Raw genomic sequence first — 20,690 nt, 5'->3', positions numbered from 1 at the left:
TAAAATACTCAACCATGAATTAGCTGAGACCTCTTGATGTTTTCAAAAAGTTTCAAGGAATTTTTTTTTTAAAGATATGGGAAATTTCATTTGAAAAACTCCCTAAAATAATATTTCATTCAGTCACTAATGATTTTTAAAAACAAACTGGTAGTTACTTCATAAATATTCTATTGATATTCTTTCTGCAACAAAGAACTGCTTTCAGCTCTAATCTCAAGAACACAGATTCCTTCCCAACGAAATCTTTTCAATCATAGAGTTTCCATTGATATAACTGTGGTAGTATACTTTCTGACTTGCTCACCAAACTCAAAAACCTTACATATTTTAAGAGGATACTGATATCCCTTAGCAAATGCTTGATGCCTGAATAATCAGACAGCTTTAGAAAACCATATCAGTGAATATGATAGTACTTTGAGTCACAGGACTCCATTAATAACAAATATATATAAAAAAAGAAATTCATAAATGTTTTACTGCCTATTTGTAGGCTTTTATAAAAGCTGTAATTTTAAAAGATAGAATAAGTGATCTATCCACACTGACAACTTATCTAAACAATTATATTTAGGGTTTCAGAACATTTTAATTATTTTTATTAATTACTGTTCATAGTTAACCTGAAATGTATAATCCTCATTTCTAAGAAAAGAATATGTAGGTCAATGGCCAAGTTATATTTAGATATATTTAGACAGATATATTTAGAACAGTTTCTGAATTTCCAACATGCTTCTCAACCTAAGACTAAATCATGCTACACAAGTAGTCTCCTTTAACCAAAATAAAAAGAATTCTGAACACCTGAGTATTTACAAAAGATAAAGTAGGTTACATTTAAAAGATGAAGTTTTAATACAGATTCCTTTTAAAACAAGATTTTGTACTATATCTGAAGTCTCATATTCAAAATTTGGTTTTTGTTGCTAACCATCTGTAGATGACCTGCTTCTGGGCAGCCAAAAAGACCACCCATCACGCACACACATTTGTGGGGAACCTAGTGCTAAAATTTAGTTTTGTCCACAAATATACAAGAACATATCACCTGCATAAAGCAAGGCACATCTACATTTTACACTAGAGAGGGCAAACAAGACTGCTACTTGCTTAGAAACTGTGGGCAGTTTCTTTATATAAATTTCCTTACAATTAGAATAAAATTAAAATTTTTTTTTTTTTTAGCTTACAAGGTATGTATTGCTCAAACTTCACTTCAGCATCATTTCTGTCTCTTTAGGCTCCAAATTCTTCAACACACCTTCAAGGTATTTTGTACTTGCTGTTCAAATTGCCAGGAAAGAACTCCCCCAGCTCTTTTTGAGATTGGCTCTAATATTTCATGTATTTGCAATTATTGACATTTCAATTTAAATTCACATTAAAAAAGCCTTCCCTGAATGCATTAAATGCATCCTCTCACCCCTAGCCCATTATTCTCTTTTTAAGTGCCTAAAATTATCTTATCTATATGTCTAGTTTATTGCCTGTATGCTTCATAGACTGTAAGATATAAGAAGGCAAAGATTTTGTCTCATTATTATAACCAAACCACTAGAAAAATACCCAATGTGTAGTAAGCATATAATATCTCTTGAACATATTATTTTTGTCTGTTTGTTTTTGGCCTTTCAGCATGCAGGATTTCAGTTTCCTGACCAGGGATCAAACCATGTCCCCCAGAGTGGAAGCAAATTGTCTTAACCACTGGACTGCCAGAGAAGCCTTGTTCTTAAACATATAATCAGTTATTTATTTTAAAAAAGACATTTTGCTAGGCCATGTGGATAAGAAGTTCCGTATCATTTTAAGATAAAATGTTTTATTAAAATAGCATCTTAAAGACATCTTCATTTTTTAAATTAGCATTTTAAAATCTCACATATTTGTTAATAATGTACGGACCGTTTAAAATTCTAAAGGACAAACTGCTGCTGTGCGGTTAATTCAGCACTGACTTTTAACTACAAATAGATCGACCGCATAGCACGTGTCTTTCAAATATACGTAATAATGATACAAGGCGCTTTTTTGGGGTACAAGGCTTTAGAAATTAATTTTTTTTTTCAGAAAGTAGCCACCAGATATGCAAATACATGCCATATCCTTGCTTAGATCTATTACTCAATTACTACAAGCTAGTAATATTTAAAGAACACACACCAGGAATTCTTTGGCAGTCCAGGGGTTAGGACTCTGCTTCCATTGCAGGAGGCACAGTTTCTATCACTGATGAGGTAACTAGGACCCTACTCGTGGTGTGGCTCAGCCGTCCAAAACACACCAAGCCACTTCATAATCTGTTTTTCCCACAAATATATTAGAATCCATCTTTTGCATAACAAGATATATCTACATTTTACACTTAAGAAGGTAAACAAGACTGCTCCTTTGATAGCCTTCCCTAAAAACAAAACATCCATCATTTTTATTCATTTTATAGAAACCACACAACCACCATTTTTTGTTATCTTCATATGTGAAGAAAATGGTACAGTTTTTCACCCACTGTACTTATTTAGCATTATGCCCAAGGAAGGCCAAATGGTTTATCTATTAAAGTAAAAACTATGCCAATAAAGGAGAGAAAAGGAGCTATTAAGCCAAGGAGATGCAGTTTAGTTTCATTGCAATCTAGTCTAAACAAATTTTTATTTTTTATCTGGCCGCACTGCCTGATCAGAAATTGAAGGCAGGGTCATGGCAGTGAAAGCACTGAGTCCTAACCACTGGAGCACCAGGGAAGTCCCTAAAAACATTTTTTAAAGTTCTTTTTTAAAAATAGGCTTAGCTTGAAAATCTAAATACTATTAGATGACTTACAGTTTTAATATTCAACTACACACTTTTATTACCGAATTTATGATTCAAAAATGATGCACTTTCCTAGCACTAAAAAAATCAAAGCAATTGGACTGTTTCTACATTTTTGTTAAAAATATTTAGTTCTTACATAGATGAGACTTAAAAGTCATGTGACCACCAATAAGAATGTAGCTAACTCTAAGATAACAGAATTTCCTCCTTTCAAGACAGTAATGATATGAAACAGATTATAGCATGCATCTCCTTCTAACTCATTTTTTAAGTAGTAATAACTTCCCTAATATGTAACTGGAATCGAGGTTTAAAAAAAAAAAAACACTCGACAAATCAGTCACGTGTCTTTAAAACCACTCTTGGGTCTTTGTCAAACTTTGCCTACTCTATACCTAGAAACTTTTTAAAATGCCTGGCGTGATCTGAAGCTTTGCCTGGTTTGGATTTTATTTTACTTTACTTGCGTCTGTGCTGGCAAGGCTTTGCTGCTGTGTGTGCTTTTCTCCAGTTGCAGAAGCAGGGACTACTCTCTCGTTGCCGTGCGGGGGCTTCTCACTGCAGTCGTTTCTCTTGGTGCAGAGCAAGGGCTCTAGGGCCCTTGGGCTCAGTAGCTGTGGCTCCTGCGCTTTAGAGCACAGGCTCAGCAGCTGTGGATCACAGGCTTTTGGTTTCAGTTGCATGTGGGAGCTTCCCAGACCACGGAACAAATCTGTGTCTCCCGTCAAGTGGTTAAGACTCCATGCTTCCACTAAAAGGGGCATGGGTCTGATCCCTGGTCAGGGTAGTAAGATTCCACATGCTGCATGGCGCAGCTAAAATATAAATTAAAAATAAAAGAGAAGTTTAAAAAAAATTTACATAGAATCAGCATTATTTCTAATAGAGTAATTTTCATTTTATCTTTCCAGATAAAATAGACAAAACAGACCCAACTGCAAACAGCCTAGTAAAGCTGCTTCCTTACATTTAGAACACTACATAAAGTGACTGTATATTGGCTGGCAGATTCTTTACCACTGAGCCCTTGTTTCGTTTTGTTTTTTAATTTTATTTTTTATTATTTTTTTTTACCCCCAATAAACAAGAACAAGAGACTGGGACCAGAGAGAGCACTGCAATCTATTAAGATAAAACTAGATTGAAGCAGGGCTTTCAAACCGTATTGTGTGCTTACTTCTGGCTGGGATGAGCAACTGTCACAGAAAGACTGTCACAAAAACTGATTCTACAGTGTTATACAAGTTGGATATCAGAACAGATATTGTGAAAATCTAATGGTGAGAGAGAATCACAATACTAGCAATTATTTTTTAAAAAATTGTCATCTAACAAATATTAACCGATTTTTCTAACCATGACACACAAATATACTGCTGTAAGAGGATGATATTTTAAAGCAAACCACCTCCTCCTCCACACACATACATAATGATCAAGAACATTTAACCTCAAGAAATCAAGTATTTACCTTATAAGTGGGGAGAAGGGAAATAATACATTATGACAAAGCAATTAAAGATACAACGTATTTGTATCGATGTTTTATCCTCCTCCCCAGCCCCATTATATTACAATCTTCTTTGAAAACAGAGATTATGTTAATCACCCTCAGTTCCCCACAGTTCCTAACATAATATTTAACAAATACTGGTTGAATTGATGAACTGAATCACTTAAAAATAATCACCAAGACAACTAATGAAATACTGTGTCTGCTTAGCAGTACTAGTGACTTGTATATAAAAACATATGCCATCACATGGACTTCCCTGGTGGTCCAACTGTTAAGACTCCATGTTTCCACTGCAAGGGGCACGGGTTTGATCCCCAGTCAGGCAGTAAAGATTACACATACTGCATGGCACAGCCAAAAAAGTAATTAAAAATAAAATAAAATAGAATAGTTTAATATATATATATATTCCATTACATAGAATCAGCATGATTTCTAATAGAGTAATTCTCCTTTTATCTTTCCAGATAAAATACACAAAACAGACACACCTGCTAAAAGTCTAGTAAAGCTGCTCCCTTACATTTAGAACACTATATAAAGTGACTGTATATTTATAAGGATGCAAAACCAGACACCATGACACTAAGCATCTTAAGCCACATAATGCAAACAACGTAAAAAATAGTATTTTACTAAAAATCTAAATGAAACCCCCTCTCCAGATATTCAGTTCTTAGAAGACATTCTACAACAGTGATGTTCCCAAATCATTTAAAATAGAAAAATTAATCTCCTTTCTATTTTATATACATAAATACTAACATACTCTAATGACAACAGTATTCTTAAGTACCAATATCTCAGAATAAATTTTGGTTTCGAAGGACTTCTTTCAATTATTTGTCAGGATTTGGGGTAAGCTTTTCCACTGAGAAGTTGTAGCATAGATAATGTGGACAATGCAGAAATCAAAACTCAAGATTGGGGTTCCTTCACAGCTCAGTGGTAAAGAATCCAAACTGCCAACGAAGGAAACACGAGTTCGATCTCTGGTCCAGGAGGGTCCCACATGCTGCACAGCAACTAAATCCACATGTCACAGCTGCTGAGCCTGCGCTCTAGAGTCCGGTTACCTCAACTGCTGAGCCCACACGTCGCGACTGCTGAAGCCATCACGCCCCAGAGACCATGCTCTGCAGCAAGAAAAGCCACGGCTGTGAGTCTGCGCACTGCAACCAGAGAGCAGCTCCCACTCTCGGCAACTACAGAGAAGCTCACACAGCAACAGAGCCCCGGCACAGCCAAACTAAACAAACATATGCATTCATTTAAAGAAAGATCAAGACTGAAATAAAAACATCTACAGAATCACAATACAGTGGAAACAACCCTTTTCTGCACAGCAACTCATCTCTTCCTTTCCCTCAGCTCTCAAAAGAAAAAGGTTGAAGAAGCTATAACTATAAGCAAGACCGAGTATAAAAGACTCAGAACTGGGAATGATGTAAGGCATTCAGAGTAAAGAACTATGAGTAAGTAATGGGCAATGAGCATTATCAGCTGCTAACACTGCAGAGACCCAAACATTAAGCGCCTCCTGATGCAAGTATGCAGCATCACCTATAAAATATTTTTGACCCCTCAGAGAAAAAATAGAAAAAATGAGAAAAGAGATAATGTATTACAGAAACCAAATCTGCTCAACCTTTAAACCTAATTAACAAGACGCACAGGAGACTGGCATACCACCACAGCAACGTTAACTGGAAATTCACATTGTGGGAGGGCTCCTGTTTCTTCAACAGATAATTGTCCAGGAAAAAAAAAATGGGGCGGAAGCGAGGGTGGCACCTATGGATTACAAAACAATGCAGAGACCTACTGGACTCAATCTGAATAACTGTAAAAACACACTTATGAGATAGGAGAAATCTGAACATTGAATCAGATGCTATCAAGAAGTACTGCTATTTTTCAGTGTGATAAGTTATTTGTTTTTTTTTTTCCTTCAAGAGTGAATGTGACTAAAACACACTAGAGTGAAAAAGGGCTAGAGTGAAAGGAACACTAAAAATTAATGCAGCTGAATGGATCTGGCCTACTCAGAACTGAAAAATAAATTATGAGATTGCAACCAGGGGAAGAGAGCAGCTTTACTTGCTTGTCAGCCAACCTCTTCTCCACTGATATAAGCACTATAAATAGGCCCCGAGTGATAATGGCTGCTCAAATCACTTCATGTTGTGGATACTACCACCACTGACATGTATCTGGCCCAGAACCAGGGCTGTGAATAAACTAGCATCAAGAAAGAAGCCAAGGAAGTTATCAAATGCAAAGAACGCACCAGCGCTAATGACAGACCCTCTAAGTACTCATAAGCACTATCAGTGTAAATCAAGAATGATTTTAAAGCACAGGTTCTAGATTTCCTCCAGGATTTCTGCTCTGGCCATTTTCTATTTCCCTCAGAAGAGGGTGCAAATAAAGATGGGTTGCCACATGCTGGGACCGGAGGTCCCCTAAATATTGCCAAAAACCTATCATGCCCTCAGGCTCATAGCAAATAGTAGAGATAAATAATGGGAAACCCTTGATGATATAATGCTGATTTAAGAATAAACTATGCTTCTACGCTAGGTTAAAACTAAGGCAGACAGGATACTGCTTAAACTCTTGACCACATGAGGTTTTTGTCCTTAGTACAGAAAGGAAAACAGTCCTGTTTTCCTAGAATTTTAGTCCACACCCAACTTCCCTATCCTCAACAATATCTTTCTCTAATTATAACACACCTAACAAAACGTCGACTCTGGATATCATAGAAGCTGTTTTTTTAAGCCAGACAACTCAGTCAAAAAATAACTTCTACTGATTCCTTTGGTCAGTATCTGGTTTCCTGAATGTTAACCATGCTAATGAAAACTTGAATTTCTGTCTTACCTAAACACAATTCTAGTTTATCCACATTCTTGGGAATGGCTGCTGCAAATAAACAAGATCTAACATTTAATTTTGTTGCTCTCTGAACAACAATCAAAACAAATTTACCAATACATGGACTTTAAGTCCAGGCAGAGAAGAAAGTATTTGGTACACGAACTGGCAGTACAAAAAAGAACATTCAAATCTCCAATCATTTTTTTTTACTCTTACAGACCCATTTAAGAAAAAAATCATTTTCCAATATCTGATTTAAAATTATTTTATAAATGAAAAGGCTAACTCCATACACTAGTTGTTTGGCTATCCAATACTTTTTTTCTCCTACAGCCTGCTTTTCTTCTCCACATTTTAGAGCAGGAAAGAAACAGAAATCATCTGGTTCCCTAGAGTTGAGTTCCTTCCACATAAATTTATTTTTGTGCCCATCTCCACCTGGTGCCTGAGTGCTCAGAAAATGGGTTTTTAGTTTAACCAGGTATAACTACCCACCCTCAAATTAAGTTCTGCAGACAGATTTCTACTTTTGATTAATCTTCACGTGTAATGTGAGAAACCTGGGTTCAATCCCTGGGTTGGGAAGATCCCCTGGAGGAGGGTATGGCAACCCACTTCAGTATTCTTGCCTGGAGAATCCCCATGGACAGAGGAACCTGGCGGGCTACAGTCCATAGGGTCGCAAAAAGTTGGACACGGCCGAGCAACTAAGCACACAGCACAACTAGAAAATACTCATCCAAGTAGTTTTAAAAGTAAATAAAGTCAAATTAATAACTCAGGATTCATAATAACTCATCTATCTATTGGCTATTTCAAGTGACAGAATCTGAGCAAAGAGGTATGAGGTATCTATTTTGAATAAAGACATGAAAGAGAATAGAAACAAAACTTAAACTCTATTAATGGATAATAGACTTGTGGTTGCCAGGAGCAAGACAAGTGGGGGAATGGACAGAAAGTGGGGTTATGCAATACAAGCTAGCATATACGGAATGGATGAACAATGAGGTCCTGCTGGATGGCCCAGGGAACCACAGTGGACATCCTGTGATAAATCATTGTGGAAAGTAACATAAAAAGAATGTGTGTGTGTGTGTGTGTATATATATATATATACACACACACACACAAACACACACACACACACACACATATACCTGTACACAGCCGAATCACTTTGCTGTACAACAGACATTAACACAACACTGGAAATCACATACACAGTTCAATAAATAACACACATTGCAAATTATTTTAAAATCATATTTACTATTATTCACTTCTATTAAAATGCTATGATAAATGTGTACAACATATGTAACACATATTCTCTCTCCTGGCAGTTTAGAAATACAGGAGAGTAAAACAAGCAAGGTAATTTTAGTTTCACCTTGTCCCTTTCTTTTACCACAAGGACCTGTAAGCCGTATGTGAAAACTGACAACATCAATCTCACTTCTGCCAAAAGAAACTGCCCACACAGAAGCAGAAAACACTGTTTACTTCCCTAAGTTCAATCATGAGTTCTGAAGAGTAAGGTAAGCAGTTTCAATGAAAGATAAAAGGATTTAGAAAATTTCATGACACCAACCACATTTAAGACTGGAATTTGACAACTAAAGATAAATATCAATTTATCAAATTTGATTGAAAATTTGATAATTTGATTGATACCCTACTGAGCTTACATCTATCCCTCTGTAAACTCAAGGCACTGGCCACACCATCCAAAATCACTGATATTCACATCTTTGCTTAGGCTGTTCCCTAGCCTAGAATGTCCACCTGGAAATCTATTTCTAGTTCCAAGTTTAAATCTGTAAGTTTCTTCAGCCTACCAACCTTCAGGTGGTAGATTCAGACAAAAGTCTAGTATTCAACACTATAAAGAAATGATTAGGTTTGTACAAAAGTAATTGTGGCTTCATACAGTGAATTTTAAATCATTATAACTAGGCTCATGCACATTTTTATTAATCAACTGGAAACCATTACAATCAACACATTTTTGCCAACAAATCAGTTTGTCCCTACAGTCTAAAAATCCATGCTTCAGTATTCCAACTATTGGAAAGCATTTTCTGCCTCCTGCTGGTTGTGGAAGCATTTTCCCTGCAAAAAGTTGTCTAGATGCTTGAAGAAGTGGTAATCGGTTGGCAAGAGGTCAGGTGAATATGGCATATGAGGCAAAACTTTGTAGCCCAGTTTGTTCAACTTCTGAAGCACTGGTTATGCGACATGCAGTCAGGCACTGTTGTGAAGCTGACCAACGCTGGCTGCAGGCACAGTTTTCAGTGCATCTCATCAATTTGCTGAGCATACTTCTCAAATGTAACAGTTTCACCAGGACTGAGAAAGCTATAGTGGATCAGACCAGCAGCAGACCACCAAACAGTGACCACGACTTTTTTTTGGTGCAAGCTGGGCTTTAGGAAATGCTTTGGAGCTTCTTCTCAGTTCAACCATTGAGCTGGTTGTTGCCAGTTGTTATATAAAATCCACTTTTCATAACACACCACAATCTGATCAAAAAATGGTTCATAGCTGTTGCACAGCTTAAGAGCATATGACACTTTCAAACACCGATTTTTTTGACTTTCAGTCAGATCACGAGGCACCCACTTATCGAGGTTTTTCACCTTCCCAATTTGCTTCAAATGCCGAATGACCACAGAATGGTTGATACTGAGTTCTTTGGCAACTTCTCATGGAGAAAGAGGAAATGGCAACCCACTCCAGTGTTCTTGCCTGGAGAATCCCAGGGATGGTGGAGCCTGGTGGGCTGCCGTCTATGGGGTCACACAGACGGGGACACGACTACAGCGACTTAGCAGCAGCAGCATGTAGTTTTAAGAGGATGAACTTTGATGACTGCTCTCAATTGGTCACTGTCAACTTCGGATGGCCACCACATCCTCATCTTCAAGGCTCCCATCTCCTTTGCAAACTTCTTGAACCATCACGTTAGCAGGTCCTGGGCTAAATGCATTGTTGATGTTGCAAGTTGTCTCCACTGCTTTACGACCCATTTTGAACTTGAATAAACAGATCGCTCTAATTTGCTTTTTTGTCTAACATCATTTCCATGGTCTAAAATAAATACAAAGTAAATAGCAAGTAATAAGTCATTAGTAAAAAAACAAAGTGAAAAGTGCCATTAAAATGATGTGTAACAGGACTTCCTTGGCGGTTCCAGCGGCTAAGACTCCCCAGCTCCCACTGCAGGGGCTGAGGTTCAATCCCTGGGAACCAGATGACACATACACACCAGACCTGGCACAGCCAAATAAACAAATAAGTGAAATTTTTAAAATGATGTATAATATAACCACATTTATTTAAGAACATATTCCAGTATCAAATACCAAAGTTCAACAATGCAAAACCACAATTACTTTTGCACCAACCTAAATATTATGCCATGAAGAGACACAGAGGAAGCTTAAATATGTATTATTAAGTAAAAGCCAATCTGAAAAGCCAGCCTACATACTGTATGATTCCAACTATATGACATTATGGAAAACGTAAAACAGTGGTGACAATAAAAAGATCAGTGATGGCCAGTCATTGCTGGAGGTGGGGTGGGACACAGAGATGGACAGACAAGAGCATTTTTAGGGTAGTGAAAGTACTCTGTAACACCATAAGGATGGATACATATCACTACACATTTGGCCAAATTTACAGAAGGTACAACACTGAGAGCAGCAGTGTAAGCTTAGGAAAAGAAAAAAAATTAAGTTTCTTTAGCATCAAGGCCTGCCAGTCACACTCACCACTAGAGAGCACCAGCAACTAGAGCACTACTTGGCGCACAGCAAGCGACCAATAAATTCGTGCTGGGAGAATGAAGAAGTCCCATCGGAATGTCTGGTCTCTGTTTTCACAATGGCTCTTCCCCTCTTCTGTAGTCTCATAACTTTTTACTCAATTATCAATGTCTATTTCATTTTTACTTACACAGCAAAGTTTATTTGGCCCTAATAAAAATAATTACAGAATACCTAAATCAGTGTGGTTCCAAAGAAAACACATTAATAGTACAACATTTTTCACCTTTTATAGATTTTCTCAATTGCTGCCAATTCAGTAAATATGAATATAAACTGTTTTCATGGTGCCAGTTACCTGCAAGAAAATCAGGAAGGTCTAAGATGGTTTATCAGAGTTAAACACAGGGTCTCCGTCTCCAGTGTGCGTGCGTGCGTGCGTGCGTGCGTGCTCAGTCGCCTAGTCATGTCGGACTCTTGGTGATCTCATGGACTATAGTCATCAGGCTCCTCTGTCCATGGGGATTTTCCAGTCAAGACTACTAGAGTGGGTTGCCGTGCCCTTCTCCAGGGGATCTTCCCAACCCAGGGATCAAACCCAGGTCTCTTACATTGCAGGCGCATTCTTTACTAACTGAGCCACCAGGGAAGCCCGTGTGTGTGTGTGCGTGTGTGTCTGTGTGTCCGCATACATATATCACTTCCAAACTTTCAAAAGAAAGAAAACATTCTAAGTGTCCATATGTCAACTTTATTCATGCACACATCAAAATAAAACCATAAGACTGATGATCCCAGCAAAACCACCCCTTGAATAATGAGTAATTACACAACCCCCTAGAAGTTACTAGTCATACACTAAGGGTAATGTCACATATGAAACAGAACCTTTGAAGAACAAACATTGAGCACTCAGTTCTCTCAGAACCTCATTAAATTAGAATCTAAAGGTAAATCTATCTTTAATCATGCAAACTATACAACAAAGAGCATTTATGACACTCTTTCATAAATGAATTTAAGAGTAATACAAACTGAATTAGTCAGTAATGTAACATTGTGAGCTTAATATGAAGCTAACAATAAAGTTTCCAGTTCCAAAATCTAGTCCATCCTATTTTTCACAAATGTCATAAAAAAAAACTTTCCCATTAAGAAATCATATTTAGCTGACACTTCAGGTGTAATTACCTTGAAGCTTCTCCTTTCCTATTCTCTGTTTTGAAGTTTACCTCTTTGATAACATCATGAAAAACGGACGGTTTCACATCTCAAGATTACAGTGGTACTGAAAAGCACTCTGAAGGAATAAGATTTAGAAATGTCTTTATTTCTCATTTTATGAAACTGCATGAACTGTCACTAAAGCTCTTCATAAAGTAGCATATAGGTCATCACAGTAAATTTCACCTTAAGTTTCCTGAATTCAAATTTAATTCCTAATTTTATATTTACTGTGCATAAAGCACTCAAGTAAGTATTGTATTACTCAGACTATTTGACAAAAATATTACACTTCCTACTAAAAAAGATCAACGCTGTCACTCCTCAGGACATCAGGTAACAACTGTAGGCCTCTAAAAATGCTTGTTAAAAGGCAATGTTCTTACTGAAAGGATCCAGATTGCCAGGATCAGCAAAACCACATTAGAAAGTTAATAGCCTCCCTCCTTAAAATATCCCAGGAGAAGAAAGAGAGTAATTTCAAACTGTTAACACACGACACTACACAAGAGCCTAAGCAAACCTGCCAGATGTATTTGTAATGAAAAGGCCCAACCTTGACAAAGCATCATCAGTGGGTTTTGCATCCTACTGGGTGGAAGGACTCAGAAAGCTGAAGCTCGGGCGAGAAACCAAAAGCACATCCAGCACAAACTGCTCAAGCGGTTCAATCTGGAACAGGCACAGACGTTCATTCCTTCAACCTGTGAGCATCTATTCTGTGACAGCAGAGAGGACGATTTAAAAGGGAGAATGGATGACGGGCTGAGGTTCTGTGGGGAGTTGCCGCCCCAACAAAACACTGAAATCGGTGCTACGAGAAAATAAAGTACAAAGTACGAAGTACCACTGAGGAAAAGAGAAAGATGATGATGACGAAATTGAGGCTCGTCAGGTTACATCCTCGTCAGGTTTTTCTAAACACAGTTGACAAATTCGCCAGAAAGAGGTCAATTGTGGAGACTGACACATCCCTCCCACTGACCAGGGGGGCGTCTGCCGACCGAGGAAGGTAGTGGAAGCGTCCGAAAACGCAGGCGGCGCCAAGCCGGAGAGAGCCTTCCTCCCTCCTCCCAGGCCTTAACAGCCGCGGTGCTGGGGCGGCCGCCCGGGCTCTCAGAGGAGTCCGAGCAGGTGTCGGCGCCAGATTCCCGGCTCGCGAGGCCAGCAGAGTTGGCAAAGCCGCCGCGGCCGCTACGCCCGGCCACCCGGGGCCCCGGAAAGTTGCGCGAAAGACAACTCCGGGGCCGCGAAGCCGCTCCCCACCCACCGCGCGCGGCCCACGGGCTGCGACACCTCCAGCCGCCAGGGAAAGGAATCCACCGGGGGCAGGGAAGCGGGGAGAAGGGTTCGGCCCGCCGGGCCCGGAGGACGCGAGGGTCACCGGCGAGCCGGTGAGCTAGCGGTCGGGCTGTTTTCGTCCCTCCAGTCGGCCGCTACCCGGGCCGCGCCTCCCGCCGGGCTCGAGGCTCGAAGACCCGGCGCCCGACAGCCCTGCCCGTCACGACCCCGGGGCCCTAAACGCCGCAGAAGCCTCGCCCGCGGCCCGCACCCCGTCCCTCAGAACCTGACCCCCGCTTCCCCGGGAAGCAGCCCGGGTCCCACGGCTCGGCCCGGAGCCGGGCCGCGGCCCTGCGCCCCTTCGCGCCTCACCTGCGCTGCGCAGCGGCCCCGCACCTCGTCGCCCGCTCCGCGCGCGCCCCGTCGGGGCACGCACCGAGCCCCCCCCGGCCGGGTCCCTCCGGGCCGCGGCGACTCGGAACGCGACGGCCCCACCGTCGCCTTCTCTCCTCGGCACAAGCTCCAGCGACGAGTAGAGGGTTGCGGTCAGGACCCCAACCGGGGTGGAGGGGAGGCCAAAGCGAGCCCCACAACCTCCGCAGCCTCCTCCACCAAGTCCCTTCACTCGTCCGCGCCGCCCGGAGAAAATGTCACCAGAGGCCGTTCCGCTCGGCGCCTCACTTCCGCCCGGAACCACAGAGCCCTGAGCCCGCCCGGCTAGAGCGGCCGCTGCGACGGGGGAAACTCTAGGGACGAGCGCTGGAGGCCGAAAGGAAGCCAGACAGCGCCATCTGGCGGGACGGACCCCACGCTCCTCCGGCTGCAGCTCGCCCGGCGTGCGGGCATCGGCCTCCCGGGTTTTCCCACGCTCCCTGTATCCGCTCAGGCAGTTCCCTTCTAAGAAATGTCTTGCCCCGGGCGCGGGGGGCGGGGGGGGGGGGGGGCGGTCGGGAAGCCAGTCAATACAAGCCACGGGCAATGCCCTAAGAGAAAGTCGGCGCTCCCTTTTCTGTACGCTGCTCAGGACTCACCCCTCCTGAAGCGTTTACAGAAGGAAGCTCTTGGCGTTTGAATCCTTGAGTCACGCCGGCAAGGAAGTCCGCTCCGTTCTCTCCCCCACCTTTTCGCGGATGCCCACGGCTCTGCTCGCGGAGACTTGGCTGGCCTCTCTCATGCAGTGGCATCAACATTCCGTTCAAGTTTTCTGGATGAACCTTGCACGCCTTGCAGACAGACCGCCACCTGCTGGTGAGTCAAGAGTCCCCCAGGGAAACCCCGCTCCGCCCCCTACGCGCTATGCAGACGCCCCAAATCCCACCTTTGCAGTCACTCCGGATTTGCACTAGCGCGCCCTGAGTTCTCGACGCCCTTCGCTGAGGTCTGGGGTCGAGGGAGAAACGTGCTCGACGCGAGACCTGGAAGAAAGGTGAGGTGGGCTTAAGAAGGAGAAAGAACAAACCTCACAACGCTTCGCTCTCCCTAAAAGCAGGGTTTTGAGAAATAAATGAATACATAAGGGCTTGAGGAGAAAATGTCAAAGGTATTTACCTTTTCAGGAGCCGTGCTGAGAGTTGGGGTGACGTTCCAATGGAGGACATTCTGAAAATCACAGCGCCGGTTCCATGCTTCCCTCAATGTCAGTCTCCCCTTTAGATCAGGCCCTCCAGCTCCCCCAGTTCACTCATAAGCCTACTGCCTACAGGCATGGCAAATTTCCATTCCCTAATGAGAAAATTGATAAAATAATTTAATAATAATAGCTAACTTCTCTGAATGCCTGTTATGTGCAATGCACTGTACTATGCATCTAAATGGATTCATTCATCTAATTCTCACAAGAACTGCATGGGTTTGGTGGTATTCTTGGCCCCAAATGACAAAAGTGTAGCCAGACAGTGGTAAAGTGACCTGCCCAAGGTCGCTCATCAGAAAGCGGCATGACACAGACAGCCCATCTCCAGAGCCTGCATTCTCAACTGCTACCACCATTCAATGAGAACATACTATGTGCCAGATAAACATTTTGTTTATGTGTGTTATTTCATTCATTTATTCCCCTGCTTCCTTAATCCTCAAGGAATTTGAGAGGTTTGGGGGGTAGTGACAAGAGCCCAGGCTCTTTCAGGAGAAAAAGAGAAAAGAGCTAACTACTAAGATGACGGCTGTCGGTCTGAAATGAATGACTGAATATGGACAAATACATTGTTTTCCTTTTTTTTCCACTAAAATATAAGGAACGCTTCTCGAATTTGCATGTCATCCTTGTGCAGGGCCCGTGCTAATCTCTGTATCCTTCCAGTTTTAGTGTATGTGCTGCCAAAGGGAGCACTACATTCAGTTTTAAAACAGCCTCTCCACGATCTTATCTCATCAGTGCTGCAGAGATGCTGAAGTAGGACCCTGACTTCTGCGGTACTGACTTGGCTCCTTCTGTTTGATACCAACAAGTCGATTCACTACAGTGAGTGGGCTGCTTATTTTTGGAGTCTGGGGAGTTTGATATCCTAATTACTAGTATCCCTATTACTGCCCGGCTTCCCTAGTAGCTCAGCTGGTAAAGAATCCACCTGCAATGCAGGAGATCCTGGTTCAATTCCGGTTGGGAAGATCCCCTGGAGAAGGGACAGGCTACCCACTCTCCGGTATTCTTGGGCTTCCCTTGTGGCTCAGCTGGTAAAGAATCCACCTGCAATGTGAAAGACCTGGGTTCGATCCCTGGGTTGGGAAGATCCCCTGGAGAAGGGAAAATATTCTGGCCTGGAGAAGTCCATGGACTCTGTAGTCCATGGGGTCGCAAAGAGTCAGACACAACTGAGCAACTTTGACTATTACTGCCATATTTAGATTCCTAAATAGGGCGCTAGCTGTCTTCTTCCCCTTCTGTAGGAGCAGGAAGTGCTGGACAGCTGATCCTGCTTGTCTTGGAATTGCCTCCTGGAATCTCCTGTGTGTTATATACTCAGCCCTCCAAGCTCCTGAAATCTCATCTCCATAAAACCAGCCCAGTCTAAACCACATCCTGTTGCCTCTGTAGGAAATTTCTCTCGAGATTCCTCTGCTCACAGACACTGTCCTACCAATGTGTCCACTGTTGCCCTATCTGCGGAGCTGCTGCTGTATCACATCCGTGGTTCTACTCAGTCTGTCATAAACCCTGGAGGCCCAGCCCTGAGTCATCTTCAGCTTCATTGCTTGTAGCTGATTCATCATTGGACCTGGGGCTGGGCTGACAGCAGGAGCCTAGTAGAAAGCATGGCGTGAGCCATGGCGTCAGGATGTGGCCGGCCTTGCTTTGACTAATCTGTTCTCTCCCGACTGAGCAGGTTACTTTCAAAATTTGCCCCCGTAAGGCAGACTCTATTGTTAGAACCACTGGTTGGATGAGGGAAATGGGGGATCCAAGGGATGGAAACTTCAGCTCTGGGCTACCCCGCCTCGTGTAACCACCCTGACCTTTCCACCCCGGCCGGCATCAGCAACCTCTGCTGCAATCTCCCCGCACCTGCCATGAGTCCATGGGATGGCTGAGTGCAGCGAGGGGTGGTGTTGACCGTCTTCACTGTGGTGGCCTCATAATTTCATTCAGGTCACCATGTCCAGAGTTAACATCCCCTGTTCTGCCTCACAGCGTCACCCCACAGAATTAAAGTAATGTCCCCATATTGGAAGGCCGTCCGGAAGCGGACTGAGTAGTAGAAAATGACTTGGTCTCCAGGACTGAGAGCTCTGGGGTCTGGACAGATCTGGGTGTGGATCGGGTCTGCCTCCCTCGAGCAGAGTGACCTCCAGGCAGTTCTGTAACCTCCTTGAAACTCAGCATCCTCGCCTATCAAACAGCTTCTCGTGAGGGGTGAGGGTGAAATGAGTTTAGGTAAAGCTCCCAGCACAGCTTTTGGCTCACAGAGAACACTCGCAACAAGGCCATCATTCGGATGGCAACATTCCAGGCCAGCGCCTCCTACAAGCACAGACTCACGTGGGTCAAGTATGGTGGTGTTGCCATCTCGAGGGACTCATATTTCCAGAGCAACAAGTTCACGTGGAACCAGATGGAACAGGGCAAAAGGACGCCATGGAAGTGGAGGCACACCACCACCGCCCCGCTCTGGGGCTCTGGGGTGGGTGATGGCGGCTCCTCTCTCTTGGGTTAAGTCCCTCTTTCCAATCAGGTGACACCCCTTCTATATGGAAAGTCTGTAAGTCTATTAAAAAGTGGAATAAGTGCAAAGGACAGTTTTAAGTTTTTCAACAAGTATGTGTTAACCTCTCTCTTTTTTTTTTTTTTTACACAATTTTAATTTTTTATTTTTAATTGAACTTGAAGATGTTTACTGTGTTCTAATTTTGGTGGAAAAAAGGTCACATACGTTATTTAGCACAGCCTTGTGAAATATACAAAGCGTAACTGAGGATGAGCGTTCTCCTCCTGGTCCGTTTCTGAGGACTAAACCGCGAACTGCTCCGCTGAAGGAAGCCTTCCTGCAGTGGGTGGGCACCAAGTCTACCATTCACTAATTTTCTCCTTTCAGTATCGGCAGCAACTCCCCATTTTCTTTCAATTCCTTAACGATGTCCAGTCCTCCGACAAGATCCCCCTTCACATACAGCTGAGGGTACGTCGGCCAATTGGAGTAAGCTTTTAATCCTTGCCGAACTTCTTCATCCTCCAATATATCAAATGTCTCATATTCAATCCCAGTACTATTTAGTATTTCCAAAATCTGTCTGCTGAAGCCACACTTAGCTTCCTGTTTGTTTCCTTTCATAAAGAGCATCACAGAAGCTTTATTTGTCAGTACTTTGAGTCTTTCCTCTAACTTGGGGGCTTTGGGGCAAATCGTATCTAGTTCTTTAGATGCTTCTAGCTCCTTGATTATATCAAGTCCTCCTATGAGCTCTCCAGAAACATAGAGCTGGGGATAGGTGGGCCAATTGGAATAGGTTTTGAGGCCCTGACGAACTTCTTCATCTGAGAAGATGTCGAAACTGCTAAACTGAATATTATGTTTGTTAAGAATTTCCACCATCTGCTTGCTGAAACCGCAGCGCGGCTCCTGAGGCGTCCCCTTCATGAACAGCATGCAGGGGGCGGCGTGGGTTAACTTCTTCAGGCGCAGGCTGAGGTCCTCCTTCGGGTGCTCCCTACCACTGGGCGAGAAGGAGCCACTAGACGCGTGTCGCTGAACCTTTTTGGTCAACTCTGGGGCATGGGCACCATCTAATCGGTCGATTTTCTGAGAATTCTTGAAAAACAGAAAGGTGGGAACAGAACTAATTTCATATTTCTCAGATACTTCAGGAACAGCTTCCGCTTCCAACTTCACAAATGAAGCTTGTGGGTGCTCTTTGGCGAGCTCGGCCATCACGCCGTTCATCTGAGCGCACTGAGGAGCCCATGGTGCCCAGAAATGGACCACAAGAAGGGACTTGGCTCTGAGGCGCAGCAGTTCCTCAAACTGCCCAGCTGAGCCGACCTCCACCACCGCCGCCGCTGCCTCAGCCGCCCCTGCCGCCATGCTGCCGCCGCCAGACCTAACCTCTCTTTTAAAAAAAATTACCTCTTAAAAAAAAAAATTACCTCTTTAAAAAAAAAGTTACCCTGCACCATGTGGAATCCTCCTGGACCAAGGATCAAACATGTATCCCCTGCATTGGCAGGCAGATTCTTAACCACTGGACCACCAGGGAAGTTCCTCTCTTTTTAAATAAAAGAAGAGCCCTGGGAATTACTCAGTAGTCTAGTAGGTAAGACTACGCTCGCACTGCAGGGGACATGGGCCCCATCCCTGGCCAGGGAAATAAGATCCCATATGCCATCAGTTCAGTTCAGTTCAGTTCAGTTGCTCAGTCGTGTCTGGCTCTTTGGGACCCCATGGACTGCAGCACGCCGAGCCTCCCTGTCCATCACCAACTCCTGGAGTTTACTCAAACTCATGTCCATTGAATTGGTGATGCCACCCAACCATCTCATCCTCTGTTGTCCCCTTCTCCTCCTGCCTTCAATCTTTCCCAGCATCAGGGTCTTTTCAAGTGAGTCAGTTCTTTGCATCAGGTGGCCAAAGGATTAGAGTTTCAGCTTCAGCATCAGTCCTTCCAATGAATATTCAGGACTGATTTCCTTTAGGATGGACTGGCTGGATCTCCTTGCAGTCCAAGGAACTCTCAAGACCATAGAACATGGCAATAAAAAAAAGAACAGCTCTGTGTAACAGCGCCTGACCCTGTGGAACCTCTAGGGTGGGAAGGGTGAGGATTTCCCGATGCTTCGTCAGTACTAGTACCCACCGTGCATCAACACAGTTGCTTTTCCATTCATGACATCTGCCCTCCTTTGCACCAGTCGTGTGTCTTCTTTCTCATCCATCCGACACAGCAGAGAGTTCCAAGGGGGTTTGACCGAGTTGTCCTGCTCCGCGGTGAACACGCTCCATACGTGGATGGGCGTGGATGGAGGAAATCTAAGCACTGAAGCTGGGGAGACACAGAAAACTGAAAAGATGTTAAAACAAGTAAGTGGCGCCAGATGCCTAGTGGGTGAGAAGCTGGGAGGAGGGCTGCCGGCTTGCAGACAGCTGTTGAGAAGGAGGAGGGCTCAGTGCCTGGAGGGCAGCGCTCGGGCCGACCTTCCTCGCAGCCACCTCGGTGTCCTGCTCAGGGCCTGGCAGACAACACGGAAATAAATGTCTGTGACTGAAGGACAGCTGTGCAGAGAAGCTGACCTTTGGGGGCAAGGGGACAAGAGGTGGAAAAGTCCCTGGGATGTCTGAGGGATGACAGCCTGAGGGCCTGGCTGCCCATGGCTGGACAGGGATAGTGAGAGGCCTGAAGGAGTAAGTCAGAGGCTTAATGTGAGTGGAAGGAGCCGGGGCTTCGTTTTTTAAACACTAGTGGGGAAGCCATGTCCGAAGTTCTCACCAGACTTATGGGAAGTGTTCGGGTCAAGGCCAGCAGAAAACGGACCCTCCCGGCCCACTTGGAGAGGAAGGAGAACATGGACCCCAGACTGTCCATGGCAGTGCGGGTAGGAAAGCTGAGGGAGGGAGGGAGAAAGTCGAATTGCCAGCCGCTGGAGAGAAAGAAAGGAAAGCTTTAGAAAAGAAAGGACGTGTCGCAGGGAGGAAGCCAATTCTGACTCCATATTGGAAACTGTTTGAATTGCTTTTATTATTATAATCATACTCAATGGC

At 43.4% G+C, this 20,690-nt stretch overlaps 1 protein-coding gene, 1 long non-coding RNA gene, 1 other non-coding gene and 1 pseudogene across 14 annotated transcripts in view; 1 reads left to right on the top strand and 3 right to left on the bottom strand.

Moving 5' to 3' along the window:
• Positions 1-14,735, bottom strand: part of ARK2N (arkadia (RNF111) N-terminal like PKA signaling regulator 2N) — an 80,940-nt gene extending 66,205 nt beyond the window's left edge. For 9 of the 12 annotated variants that reach the window (XR_011252295.1, XM_069568452.1, XM_069568459.1 and 6 more), the window contains exon 1: positions 13,876-14,218. The gene's annotated coding sequence lies outside the window, so the exon portion shown is untranslated. Of the gene's footprint in view, positions 1-13,875; positions 14,219-14,534 lie in introns of those variants that run through there. The other 3 variants (XM_069568460.1, XM_069568451.1, XM_069568461.1) reach the window with 1 other exon arrangement.
• On the top strand, positions 14,314-15,522 carry LOC138428149 (uncharacterized). Its single transcript, XR_011252296.1, has 3 exons — positions 14,314-14,751; positions 14,830-14,929; positions 15,060-15,522. It is a non-coding gene; the product is annotated as an uncharacterized lncRNA (long non-coding RNA).
• Positions 15,523-15,728: 206 nt separating this feature from the next.
• Positions 15,729-15,832, bottom strand: LOC138428559 (U6 spliceosomal RNA). The gene has a single exon (XR_011252499.1). It is a non-coding gene; the product is annotated as a U6 spliceosomal RNA (small nuclear RNA).
• A 1,942-nt stretch (positions 15,833-17,774) lies between these two features.
• On the bottom strand, positions 17,775-19,030 carry LOC138428147 (glutaredoxin-3 pseudogene; annotated as a pseudogene).
• Between the last annotated feature and the right edge of the window lie 1,660 nt (positions 19,031-20,690).

Source organism: Ovis canadensis, chromosome 23, assembly GCF_042477335.2.
Source record: "Ovis canadensis isolate MfBH-ARS-UI-01 breed Bighorn chromosome 23, ARS-UI_OviCan_v2, whole genome shotgun sequence".
Taxonomy (NCBI): domain Eukaryota; kingdom Metazoa; phylum Chordata; class Mammalia; order Artiodactyla; family Bovidae; genus Ovis; species Ovis canadensis.
This window is presented reverse-complemented; position numbering and strand designations above follow the sequence as displayed.